This window comes from Balaenoptera acutorostrata, chromosome 1 (genome assembly GCF_949987535.1).
Source record: "Balaenoptera acutorostrata chromosome 1, mBalAcu1.1, whole genome shotgun sequence".
Taxonomy (NCBI): domain Eukaryota; kingdom Metazoa; phylum Chordata; class Mammalia; order Artiodactyla; family Balaenopteridae; genus Balaenoptera; species Balaenoptera acutorostrata.
In genome coordinates, this window is record NC_080064.1 from 145,068,452 (window position 1) to 145,078,320 (window position 9,869).

At 50.7% G+C, this 9,869-nt stretch overlaps 1 pseudogene; it reads right to left on the reverse strand.

Annotated features, from left to right (window-relative positions):
• Positions 1-6,840: 6,840 nt before the first annotated feature.
• LOC114239052 (serine/threonine-protein kinase PLK1-like) lies at positions 6,841-8,403 on the reverse strand (annotated as a pseudogene).
• Positions 8,404-9,869: the final 1,466 nt, after the last annotated feature.

The following is a 9,869-nucleotide window of genomic DNA, read 5'->3' on the forward strand; positions in this document are numbered from 1 at the left end:
CACCCTCAAACGCCATGACTATCTGACACATTCTGGACGCTGAAAACAATTGATTCTCCCACTACGCTCGCCTTCCAGGATCTACCAGAGAGAAATACACACACACATAGTCTCAAAGCATGAAGCCAAAAGCAGTTTCTCTTGGTTCTGTCTTCCCTGTAGCACCAGCCTTTTCGCCTCTGACAGGCATTGATCTGATCAGCCAGCCCAGCCAGCCTCTGTGCTTCACCGTGGCTCTTGGGAACAGATTTTCTTTGTGATTTCCTAATGGTTTGGTAGTGAGAATAAGGGTGGGAATGATGAAGGGAGTGGAAGGGAGGGTCTGCCAGCCAAGGGGAAAGAGTTGATAACTATTCCCAGGGTTTTTCCTGCCAGCAGTGGAGCTGGAAGTTCAGATTTACTGCTGAGTTTTACAGGTTGTCAAACAAGGCAAAAGCCCAAGCTTCTGCCCAGAGGAAACCTGGGACCCAAGCTTGTTCTTTCCGAAATAGTAAGCCTGTTTCTCCCTGCAGAAGCTCGCTTGAAATCACAAGGCCAGCCAAGCTTGAAGGGTTTCCTAACCCCACCTCACTCCCGACTGCACCTCACACACATACACACATGCTGGTCCCCTGTAGCCCTGACTGGGAACTTTGGGAGCTTCCTTTAACCTCAAGCCACAGAGAAGTCAAGCTGCAGAGGAGACCGCAGGACTGCCCCTCGTGTCCGCTCCCCAAGCTCTTGCAAGCAATGTCAGTGTCCAGTCCACTGGTCGTAGCTGGACTGAAGCCTGCACGTGGTGGCCTGGAGTTCTCTTACTTGGAAGCGGGAGTGGCGGGAAGGGACACGTGAGTGATGGAGGGAAGAGGAAGACCGATTGGATAAAGCCTCATCAACAAATCAGAGGGAAATGAGTGAAACGAGACCACAAGTGCTCACACTCGGCCTGGCCCAGCGGATGGCTGTAGAGGACGGGCGCTTCTCCTCAGGGGTCTCCCGGCCACCAGCACCCCTGCCACTGGCACTGCCCACCCACCATTTCCATCCCGAAAGCTCAAAGTCATCTGGTGGGGAGCATGAAGTTTTAACTTACTAGATTCACATCAAGTTACCCACTCTCTGACAGAACCCAGCTTCCATTGGCCACTGCTCTTAGCCGGGTCCTTACCCTGTACTACCCTGCCATGTTTATTTTCCTACTCTGGTTCCTGCTCTCCCCTCAGGAAGACTCTCCCATTTCTCCTTATTACAGAAAATTGAACTTCCTTTGAGGTCCAGTTAAAACTGACCACTTGTATGAGACCTCGTCTTATGACCCAAGACATGCCAATCTTTCCTGCCACAGAACTTCCCTTTCAGCAGAGGCCAGGTGTTGGTGGGGGGTAGAAGCCCTGAGAGGCTTGAGCCACAGAGAGTTGTGGTGTAAGACTAGGTCTCCAAGTGTAAGGTGAAGCCTAGAAACCAGGTCAAGTTCAAATACTTACTAAGAGCCGAGTTGCCGGTACTGAGGAAGGGTGAGCCCATGGCAGAGCCCGGAGGAGGCAGGTAGCAGGTCTGAAAGCTGTGATGGTCATGGAGGGAGTATTCAGGGAGAGAGTGGAGCATCTGTGTGCAAGGAGATGCGTAAAATAAATAAGCAACAAGGAGATAATGTACAGCACAGGGAATTATACCCATTATCTTGTAATAACTTATAATGGAGTACAATCTGCAAAAACACTGAATCACTATGCTGTACACCTGACACCAATACAATATTGTAAATCAACTATACTTCAAAAGGAAGAGAAAGAAAGGAAGGAGAGAAAGGTAGAGAAAGGAAGGAAGGGAGGGAGGGAGGAAGGAAGGAAGGAGGAAAGAAAGGGAAGGAAGGAAGAAGGAAGGAAAGAAGGAGGGAGGGAGGAAGGAAGGAAGGAGGAAAGAAAAGGAAGGAAGAAGGAAGGAAAGAAGGAAGGAAGGGAGGGAAGTAGAGAGGGAGGAAGGAAGGAAGATGTGCGCCAAACTATACATTACAGACAATGTTGTAGCATTATTTCTAACGGAAAAACAGAATGCACTCTTAATGCCCATCAAAAAGAGAATGGATAAACAGTAGTTTAGTTAATTTTGTATCAACATGAATAAACCTCAAAAACAGAGCAGTGAGTGGAAAACATGCAGAGGATACAGTATGATGCCACTCATATAAAGTTTGAAAGCTTTCAAAATCATATATATATTGTGTGTGAATGCCCTACGTGTATTATAACGTGCATAGAAAAACATACATGGGAAAGATAAATACCAATTTCAAGAAAGGGAGGGGGGAGGGAGGGCAGGAAGTGGCACAGGGGAGGGTTAACAATGTTTCAGTCTTTTAAAAAATTAACTGAAGCAGATATGGGGAAATAGGGTGTGTGTTTGGAAAATATTCCCTATACTCTTTTGTGTGTTCAAAAAAAGACCTCATGCCAGTGACCAGCTGCAGCTGGTTTAGACTCAGAGGCTGCCGTCAGCCACGGATGAGACACCAAAGCTTTACCGGGAATGGACATCACTCCTCTCAGAGCTCTGGTAGCTTTGGAAATCTGTGCTTCATCTCATATATTTAGGTCCTCTTCTGTGGTTTTCCCACACAGAGAGCAGATCCCCTGAAGTCCCACAGCCCCTAGCAGTGAGCTGCGCATAGAACTGGACTGGACAAACTTTTTTTTTTTTATTGAAGTATAGTTGATTTACAATGTCTTAATTTCTGCTGTACAGCAACATGATTCAGTTATACATATATACATTCTTTATCATATTCTTTTCCATTATGGTTTATCACAGCATATTGAATATGGTTCCCTGTACCATGTAGTAGGACCTTGTTGTTTATCCATTCTGTATAAAATAGTTTGCATCTGCTAATCCCAAACTCCCAATCCATCCCTCCCCCATCTCCCTCCCCTTTGGTAACCACAAGTCTGTTCTCTAGAGCTGTGACTCTGTTTCTGTTTCGTAGATAGGTTCATGTCGTATTTTAGATTCCACATATAAGTGATATCGTATGGTATTTCGACAAACGTTTTGTGGGCTGATTTCTCTCATCATTTTCTCCCTGAATGATACTCTATCAATCACTTCATGTAATTCCCATTTGCATAACACATGCTGTCCACGTGCATCTCCGTCCAGGCTGCCCGGCCCACCTGGGGCCTCACACACGGCCCCTCAGACTTGCCCACGACCACTTCCCACAAGGCTCAGAAACCATGGTCTGCAGTCTAGAAAACGTTGAGGAAGAGGTTTAGCAGGTATGGAGTGACGCTGAAGGACGAGAGAGAATCCCACGTGCTGGAGGCGGGAACTTCCTAAGACGTAGTGAGTTGTTCAGCACAGTTCCAAACATCAGAGGAGAAAGGCCTGCCAGTAGCTCTCCTTCCAGAACTTGGTTCCTCCAAGAGTTTTATGGCTCAAACAAATGGCATTAACAGGGGATAAATGCTAGGAGTGAGTAGGACTTGAGGATCACACACACACACACACACACACGCACAAATAAAAGAGAAGGCATCACTTGGACAAACGTCATTGGTTCATTCGAAGACAAGCTTTCATTAACGGTCGACTCTGGGGGGGGTCTCAACAGGGGCTGCACATTAGGTCACATGGGGAGCTTTTCAGACCACCAGTGTCCAGACCTCAGGTCACTTAAGTCAGGATTTCTGGGAGGAGGGCTGGGCATTTTTAAGCATCTCCCCAGGCCACTGTGAGACACAGGGAGGGTCCCCGGGCTATTTGTCTACCTAGCATGCCACTGAGATGGGCACCAGCAAACAAAGCTGGACAGAATAAACCCTGCTCCCAGGGAGCTACAGAATAGTAGGGCGTGGGTCTGTACACACACTCCAAGGGGCTGTGAGAGCCCAGCAAAGGAAGCACTCAACTCTGCTACCAAGCTCGATGGTGAGAATGAGCCAGGAAAGGCGGGGAGTGAGGAGGACCCCCAGTGACACATGAAGGTGAGTCTCTCGTGTTGATGGGACAAGAGAATGAATCAAGCCCTAGAAGACGAAGAGCTCAGGCTAGGGAAAGGCCTCAAGGGTTCATCTGGTGTCCAGACACGATTTTGCTCAAGCCATTCCAAGGAAAGAGAATTTCGTGAACCCACCCATCCTGGGCAGGAGGTTTAGCCCTCATCGCTGACCTCAGGCAGAAGCCTAAACCTGCTCCTACCTTGTGGTGTTCCTCACCCAGCTGCCCTCAGCCCTCAGTACACCCCTGGCTCTGGGAGATGCCTTCAGGATAAAACACAGCATCTAGGGAATGAGTTCCTTTGCCCCAAATTGACAAACCTCAGGGAAGGCAGATTCCACCCCCAGAAAAGCAGGGTCCCTGGTTGCAAGGGACTGAGGGCAGTGGCTTCTCATCCTCTCTGCAGCATCTCTCAGCTGAATAAAAAGAACAGGATTTACACACCCAGGACGTTCCATGGGGCGGAGCTAGAGTGGGGTGATGGGTGGTGGTATAATGATTAAAATTGAGGCTGCAGTGGTTGAATGCCTGGTGAGTTTGGGAATTGCCAGCTGGGATGTTACCCAAGATATATGCATCCCCCCATGTGGGTCAGACGGGCTCACGGCTGGAATTTCAAGCACTTGCTCCAATTGTTCCCGGAGTTCTGGTCATTGATATGCTCGGCGCTTGGTCACTGACCTGACGCAGGGTTCTTGTGGTTTGCTCTCATATCTGGGACTGAGAGCCTTGAATACAAGCAACGCAGACAGGATCCAATAAAAAGCAGTTGTAAAGACTGACCTGCCACCACCCTGCTTCCCAGGGCCCCAGCTGTGGGGTGAGGCTGCCGGGAGGGAGGGATGCTGGCTGGTTTCCCCACAGTCCTTTTGTGTCAGCTGAAGGCTCCCCTGAACACTTCCCGTCTGCTACAAACCAAGGCTGGGGCCCACAGGGATACGAGTCTCCCATGATCAGACTGGAATACAAATGGAGTCGCCAATTTAAAGATCAGGTTAGATGGCGTGGAACGGGAGGGGCACACAAGGAGAAACTCCTTTCCAAAGCTCCGTCATTCTACATGTGAAAATTCAAGTCACTAACAAGGCTCTGTCTGTTTTCAGTTCCCACCCCCTCTTCCCAGGCCCTTGCCCAAAAAAGGAGAAAAGGAAGCTTTAAATCGTCACCCTAAATCCTCTTTTATCCTTGACATAATCTGCCAGGATTTGTGCCCCTGCCAATGCAGTGGGATTCTGGTGCCCCAGGGGCCCCTTTGACTCCTGACAGGGCCCACAAACATCTCCCCATTCCCACCCCTCCTCCCCCCAGCACACAATTGGAAGGAAAAAGCTTGAAGATTTTCCAAAATATAAGTAAATAGTGTCATCGGGGTAAGTAGGAGGACCTGGGTAAGCAAATCTCTTCACATACTGAAACCTGGTCATAGTCAGAGCTGAGTTCCCTCCCTCAAGTCCCAGATGAGGTGAGCTTCTTAGCAGAAGCTGAGTCTACCAAACACTGGCAGAGTCCACGTCATTGGGGGGAAGTGTGACATCAAAGCCATCAACTGGTCCCCAACTGATCCATCCTCCTAATGGTCACTGCCACATGTGGAACAGAGACTAAATGTTCTCTCACATATTCCTCCAGATAACCCCTCTAAAGTAAGCCCTGTTCTCTCATTTTACAGTTGGGGAAACTGAGCCTCAGAGAGATTGAGTAACTTGCCCAAGGTCACACAGCAGTATGTGGTAGAACCAGGATCAGATCATCTGACCCAGAGGCCTGGCTTATAACCATTCGGCCATAGTGCCACCGACATGTGTGCCTTGGGTCAGCATGCCATGTCATCTCAGTCTGGTCATAGTCTTTGCCTGGGCCACCATTGAGCCAACTTCTCGAACTTCTTTCCAGTATGCTCTCACCTGGCCTTCCTTCAGCTGAAACAGGCACCCTAAATGTGTCTCTCCTGGACCGAATCCACAAAGTACTCCTCACTAGTGGACATATGCTGCTGTGAGCACATGAACGGGACCCCAGGCAGCCCTTCCCTCGCAGCACCTACCACAGGGGGTTCCTTGCTTTTCTTCCCTCCTTCCTGCCTTCCTCTCTCTCTCTCCCTCTCTGCCTTCCCAAGCTTTCGGCTAGCATTTCCAGCGTTTCTACATGCCAGCTAGATGAGCCACCAGAGTCGGCACTGGTCATTCAAAGGAGGTCTTATAAATTCCATCCTCTTCCCCCAAGACCATTCCTGACACACCTGTCCCCATGACAGGGTCACTGTAGCATTCTCAGGGCCCTACCAGCTGAGAGGGTCCCACAGCTCTCAGCAGACGACCGCCTTTTGTCAAAGGCATTTTGTGAAGGACTTAATGCGTTGTCACTGAATTTGTTTACCATTGCTACATGACTTATTGGGCTAAGGGGCAATGAAGGCAGGCATCTCGTATAGCCCATATAGCCACCTCTGCACAGCACCTCCAGAGTACTCAATTCTTGCTGCTGACTGGCTGAGCCAGGTGGCCACTGAGTGCACGTGACAACCAGCAACCAATCAGCGCTCCCCACACCTTTTTAAAAAGATTCACATGTGTTTAATGTGTATAAAGCCAAGAAAAAGACAGTCCCAAATTCGATAGCAGTATTCTGTACAATTCATACGGTGGGGTTGAGAGGGAAGGTGAAGAGACTGTAGAACCTACACCCCAACATGTACAAAAATAACTTAATAGCAATTCCCACCTGCAAGGAAGACATAGCTCTTTTTCCAGCCACCCGGTCTGAGTGAGGGGACATATCACAGTAAACCCAGCACGGTGGGAGCTAACCCATAGGGGCCCAAGGGGCTGGTGGGGGTGAGGAGGGGCAGTAGTCCTAGGGGAGGGGCTACGAGGAGGTCCTGAGGTGGTTGTTGGCTGAGCGAAAGCTCAGCAGCTTGTCCACCATGGGCGGGCATAGAAGAGCTGACTTGCCAGACTCTTGGGGCAGCTGTGCTTCTCCAGGAGATTCAGGCAGTACTCGTGGAAATCCGGCTTCTAGTCGATGTAGGTCACAGCTGCCATGCTGGGCACAGGATGAGTTTGCTGTGGTCCTGGAAGACGTCGCAGGATGCAGGATGATGGTGCTGTGCTTGCAGAATCAGGTAGGCAGGTAGGGTTGTTGGACTAGTTCATCACCTTCCCGTGGGTACCCACCTTCAGCAAGTGTTCACTCATGTAGTTTTGGAAGTACTTGGAGAGTGATCTTCACGGAGGAGTTGGGATGGGAACTCACGGCGAGGGAGAACTCTGCACCACCGTGCTCTATGAACCACAGACTGTCACCAAGGCACCAGAGGATGAGGTGAGTCCAACCATCGGAGAACACCCCCGACACTTTGCTACACGGCTGATGCCCGAGGCTGCACTTGTCCCAATCGTCCCCCGCTTGCTGACTCAGAAGATGGGGGTGCCAGAGGGACCCTCAGCCTCCTCTTGCCTCACCAGCCCGTCTCAGAGGGCCTGGAGGCATTCACGCTATGCAGCCGCTATAGCATGTCACCAAGGTGGCACTCTCTGGTCTCCTGGACCACTGGTCCCTCTTTTCCCCAGGGAGTCTTGGGCATAGAGTTCTCTAGGCCTTTATTTAGGACTATGAGAGTCTTCCTGTTGCTGGGATCCAGGCTTCTGGGAGCGATTGAATACCTTGATGGAATGGTGGGGCAGGTAATGGGAGATGGGCTGGGATGTAGCCAGAAGTAAAGGACTCGTCTTGAGCTGCTCATGAATGATCAGGTGAGCAGTGGGACCTGTCTGCGGCATCTTCTGGAAGAGGGAGGTGGCCACGGGGTTGATGTGCTTGGGGATCCTGCATTCCTTCTTCTTGATCCAGAAGTCGGTCAGTTTTAGGCAAGAGATCTCAAAAGGTGATCTACCCACCGACAAGGTATATATCAACATGATGCACCCAATAGGCCCCCCGTCCACCAGGAAACGGTGCCCTTTCTTGCTCAGAGCCTCAAGAGCTACGTATTTAGACAGGGTTTTCTTCTTCTGTTCCCCATCATATTCACCTTTGGTTGCCGGGCCAGATCCCCTATTTTCACCTCCAGATCGTCATTCAGGAAGAGTTTGCCCAGCTTGAGGTCCCGGTGAATAACCTGGTTTGGGTGCAGGTACCGGCAGCCGAGGACCACGTGCTGCAGGTAGCGGCGGACCTCGGGCTGGGTCGTCGCCTTCCTCCGCCGGTGCGGCTCCAGGGGAGATCTTCGGCGGCAGCAGCGCCCCAGCACCACCAACATGAAGTTCGTGTCCACGTGCACCTACGACTCCGTGCTGGTGGGCGAGAGGGCAATGAACAGACATCTCCAAGGACATCTTCTCCTTCCGGTGCGGCCTGAGCAGCCGCGACTCAGGCAGGATCTTGCGGCCAAGCGCCTCCTCTTGGCGTCCTCATCCTGTCAGAGATCTCAAGGCACTTGGCGAAGCCGCCCCTCCCGCAGGAAGCGGCCCGGCAGGCAGCACCGCCGACCGCGCGGCTCCACTAGGACCTCCGGGATCTCTTTTGCCTGCTGGATGGCGGTCGGGGGCCCTGGGAGCCACAACTCCAGAGATCCCGGCTTTCCCCGGTGGGCTGGTGCCCGCGCCAGCGTCTCTGCAGCGCCGCCGCGCTCGTGTTCCTGGAGTTGCTGGGCAGACGCAGCAGGGTCCTGGCAGAGGTTTGACACCGCTCCGCTGCTCCCCGAATCAAATGCTGCACCGGGCCTGTTGCAAAAGCCTCTCTTTTCTCTCTCTCTCTCTCTCTCTCTCTTTTTTTATCACATCGTGGAGGAAGAAGCGGGGCAGGAGTGGCTCAGGTCCTCCAGGTACCCTGGGCGGCCCCGCCCCACGCGAAGCCTCCAGCCCCAGGACTGGGTTTATTTCCTCGGGCAGAGGGGAAGTGTAGGGAAGGTGGCTTTATCAGATTAAGTCTCACTAGTGAAAATGCTCAGTCTCCCAGCCTCTGTGAGCAAGGCGAGCAGCCTCCTGTGTACACAGTGGTTTCCAGGCTGGTAGGTGGTTGTTTTTCCTCCAACCCTTGGCTAGCTCGGCCTCTCACCCGAGGGCTGTGGTTTGGGGAATGTTTTGACTTGAAACATTCAGGCCCCTGGTGGTATTTGGAGTTGTGAGACCCTTCTGTGCTAAAAGGAAAAATGAATGGTCTATTTAGAAACTGCTAACAATTCACAGTATAAAGAACAGGCAACAATTCTGCTGCTGACAGGCTGGTTTTCTAAGGGTAGTCCCTGGGGAACTGGCTGGGTGGCAATCATGGCCCCTACTCTGGATACTTCATCTCGAAGACCCCCTGCTAGTGGTGGCAATGCTTCCAGAAAGCCTCTGCCCTGGAATCCCTCAATCCCTTCCCAGAACACGCTCTCCTGGGGCCTGTGGTGTGCTTGGGCTGTGAATGAGACCACTTTTCCTAAATCCGATGAACTTTGCTCTTGACAAAGGAGGGAAGGGTGGTTATTTGGGAATGCCTGAAACAGCTTCTCTTGGGTTTGAGTTGTGAGATTTTACCTATCACAGACGTAGACAGAGTTCCCCTGAAAGAGGAAACTGCCTTTCCTCTCAAGGACAAAACACATATCCCGGGTGTTTCTGTCACCAGAGTGATGCTTCTTTCCATTGCATCCTAGACTCAGAAGAGAAGGTGAGAATCACAGGCTTCGAAATAAACACTCAACCTAATTAAAAACTGAACAGTTTTCTAAAATACCAAAGCTTGCTTCAAAGCTTGACCAAATTAGGGATGGTGTTCATCTAATTTATCAAAATGAATTCCTTTATAGATACAAGTAATCCCAATCAAACCCCTGATAGGCTTTTGTGTAAAAATTCACAAACTGATTCTGAAGTTTATATAGAAATGCGGAGGATCTAGAATAGCAGAAA